The sequence below is a fragment of the Priapulus caudatus genome, unplaced genomic scaffold, assembly GCF_000485595.1.
Source record: "Priapulus caudatus unplaced genomic scaffold, Priapulus_caudatus-5.0.1 Scaffold81, whole genome shotgun sequence".
In the NCBI taxonomy this organism is placed as follows: domain Eukaryota; kingdom Metazoa; phylum Priapulida; class Priapulimorpha; order Priapulimorphida; family Priapulidae; genus Priapulus; species Priapulus caudatus.
In genome coordinates, this window is record NW_014577142.1 from 350,985 (window position 1) to 354,661 (window position 3,677).

The 3,677-nt window shown below is 43.1% G+C and overlaps 1 protein-coding gene across 1 annotated transcript in view; it reads left to right on the forward strand.

The window, feature by feature from the left end:
• Positions 1-3,677, forward strand: part of LOC106821662 — a gene marked incomplete at its 3' end in the record, with an annotated part of 9,127 nt that overhangs the window by 4,598 nt on the left and 852 nt on the right.

Sequence of the window (3,677 nt, forward strand, 5' to 3'; positions counted from 1 at the left end):
ACGCTTCCTCCGCGTCGTTAACGCTTCCTCTCCCGTAGTTATCCCGTATTCACATGTACGCGTCGTTCACGCTTCCTCTCCCGTAGTTATCCCGTATTCGCATGTACGCGTCGTTCACGCTTCCTCTCCCGTAGTTATCCCGTATTCGCATGTACGCGTCGTTCACGCTTCCTCTCCCGTAGTTATCCCGTATTCGCATGTACGCGTTGTTAATGCTTCTTCATCCGTATCTATCCCGTATTCACCTGTATGCGTTACTGGCGTCCCCTTTTCCCGTGGGTAGCCCGCTTTTGTATTCGTTGTTGACGCTACGGTCTCCCGTGAGTATTCGCTGATAATAGATGTCCCTGTTTACCTTGTCACCATCATCACTGTAACGAGCGTACCTGGCCGCGTCGTTGCAGTGCTAGACGCCCTGCCCAGCCGTGCTCCTACCTGCGCAGAGATTGACCGCGCTGTAGCCGACAAGGTCAACGGTCCAAGGGTTCTTGGAGAGTTGTGCGGGTACTACCGACGCCAATGCCAGAGTGGCGAGGAGTTTAGCGAAGAGTGCGCCACACAGGTTCAGGCCAGTTGCAAGGCAGCCATCCGCAGCTGTGGTAAGATCTTATGATGTGGTCTCGTTTCCCCGCCACTCGTGCGACAGTCGTCGTCGACAGATGCCATCAACAGACTACTCTCAAAATCTAAAAATAATTAAAAAATAACCTTCACCTCTTTATTGTTAAGCAAAACCAGAAAAGCTATCTTGTTAATTTTAAAAGAACGTGTCAAAGAACCGTTATTTTCACTTTGCCTGTTTATTTCATTCGTTTTGTCACTGATAGACTATAAGTGATTGCCCCATAATGATTGACATCGCGAGCTGCTATCGAAATTAGTGTTTGGCAATTATGCTCTCTATACGCATTACATACTTCACAAGAGGTAGTTTTGAAAGTTCGAAAAAGTTTTATCACCTTGCTCCCTACCATAAAGTATATATATATTTCTCTAACGTTATCTAAGCAACACACAACAGTACATTTTACAATGACATCGTTGCGTTCCTTGCGTACAGCTCTGCAGCAGCTGCCAGCGAGCCCACCAAGCTGCAGTGCTATCCGCGCGACAAAAGACGATTCCGAAGAAGTTCGCAAAACTAAGATCATCAACATGTGCAAGTACTACGTGCGCGAGTGCAGAAATAACCAAGAGAATCTGTTCTCCGACGCGTGCGTCGATGAATTAACAGCGAAGTGCAAAGCCCGGATCCAATCCTGTAGTAAGTCGATGCGGTTATTGAATATATTCATGTCATATTAAATAATGTGAGTGAATAATGTGAGTAGCGTATATTTTGTAATGGCGGTCCTTGGGGGCAAGTTTTGTTTTATTACAGTTTTTATATTAGCAAGAGAGTGGGTTTTATAGTTTCGGGGGAAATTACGGTTAAACACCCCCATGAAGGCCCCGGGAGCCAAACCCTGATTTTGGGCGGAACCCTGCACTGAGAGTTAAAGTTTTTTTCTTTGCTGATTCTTGTAGACTAGGTGTTGGTCTTCACTTTTTACGTTGGAATGACCACCCGTCACCTTGAGCAATTTTCTGTAAGTAACCCTGTTTGTGTGCAGAAGCGTTCAACTGCAAAAATTGGCGAAAATTCAGGGTGTGGGGAAAACAAAAAGTCTTCACTAGATTGTTGTTGTTAAAGCTAATGGATCATGGTTGACCACTCAAATGTTTCGGTCATTTAGAGCTCTTTATCTAATGATTAGTCTGAATAATTGAGGCTCACTAAATTGTTTAAAAGGTCTAGCAATTTTTGACCGTCCTCGACGAATCTTGAATATTTGCTTTTAGCACCCGGCCTTGGCCAAGAACAGGCTTCTAATGGTGCTTCATTTAACCCTAAATTTTGTTCAAGGCAGTCATGCACCTGCTGTCATTTTAAACCACCATGATCAAATAGGTGGAATTGTTGACCGGTGACAACCTCATTAACAAAAGTAAAGACTAAGTGATGTTGCCTAATAGCTGTTTTTATTACCCAACAATTGATACGCTTACTAGTAAATCAGAATTTCTGGTCGATCTAGAGATCAATCCCTTTGCTCACTCCACGAATTGACAATGGGGAAAGTCAAAGAGTCGCTTTAGTCCTAAGATTGCGTGCGCATATTTTGCACCACAACTTACAGTGGTCAAAGAGTCATACAAGTACACCAGTTAACTGCAGGTCATGTTTGTTTCGATTCGAACTGAACTAGCCATCATTTTCAAATAAACCATGCCCATAGGGTATTGCGGTCATCAGGTAGGAAGAGGAAATCCATCTGATCAGTGATTGTCTTGATGACACTGAGATTGTGTTTTGTCCTGATACTAGTGCTACTATTATGATTCGAAGTGACACATAAAGTCAGTTCATCAGTGGAATTCACCAGGTGATAAGGTAGGACCGTTGATTGACAATTTCGGTGAGAACAAGCAAAAAACACAGATGGATTCGCCTAAAAATCTCCTTCAAAGCTTGCACGCCCTTTTCAGGTGCGACACGGTTGCCACTACTTTTCGGAATGGGTTTAAAGAAACTGTTTATTCAGATTGTCCTCTTTAGGGTTGTGACCGTAACTGGCCTCGGAACTTCCGCGGCATGGTCTTACAACCATTGCCACAACATTCCGTATCAGCTCTGCTACTGGAATAGCAGAAATGTCTCGTGGATCATGTCACAGGTGTCGCAGTCCAGCTTTTGGCTGCTAAACAATGGCCAGGGCGGTCACCTCGTCTCGCCAAAACTATGATTCACTAGCTCACCTACGGACTGTCTGAAACACACAGAAAGAATGTCTTAAATATTGTGTAAACGTGCACACTACCAAGCCATTCTTGCGATACACCGTCAGGAAAACATTCCCTCTCTCTGTTGGACTCCAGAGGAATTTGGATATGGATGTAAGTGGATACAGGACACCAAAGACCACTCAGCACCTGCTCACGCTTCCTAGAAACTCGCCTTTTGCTTGCCCCAGAATATATCCTTCGCTGTATGAAAATTGTGACGTTGTTCTGGCTGATCGTCCATGCTCAGAAAGTGTTCATGCAAAGATGTTTGGTCACGTTACAATGCACAATGTTTTGTGCTTGCGTACAGCATTGCGTTGTTCTACGAGAGAGCTGAATGGTTAGAGCTTTGAAACTGAAAGACTTTCTTACGAATAATGGGACTACCATGATTCTTATATTTCGCCTGTAGACAATTAGCTGTACGAGTGCCACATTTGACATTAGAGCATGCCTAGTCTCTATGCAATCCAATATCAAGTATTTAATGAGAATTTCATTCTTTAAAAAATACGATAATACTAATGGCTACCGTATGGGTGACGTTATTTTAATATTGATTGCTTATAGTCTATTGTGCTCTGTTCGTAAAGTACAATAAAAACAACTGACTGGCGCCTAATTGTTAGGAACTTGTTAACGTAAGCGCATATTCATAAAAGGAGCAATATCCTGGCATGATAAGCGTACATTTGTTGGTTTAGGTGATACTAGATCTTATGTGTCCAAATGGTTTACTTTGACCGTGTAAGTTTGGTGCAAAATATAACGGATAAGTGCCTGCATAACGTCTCTGCAACATGATAATTTCGTTCATTGCATGTGCTTTTTGTTGTTTTTGATTGAATTTT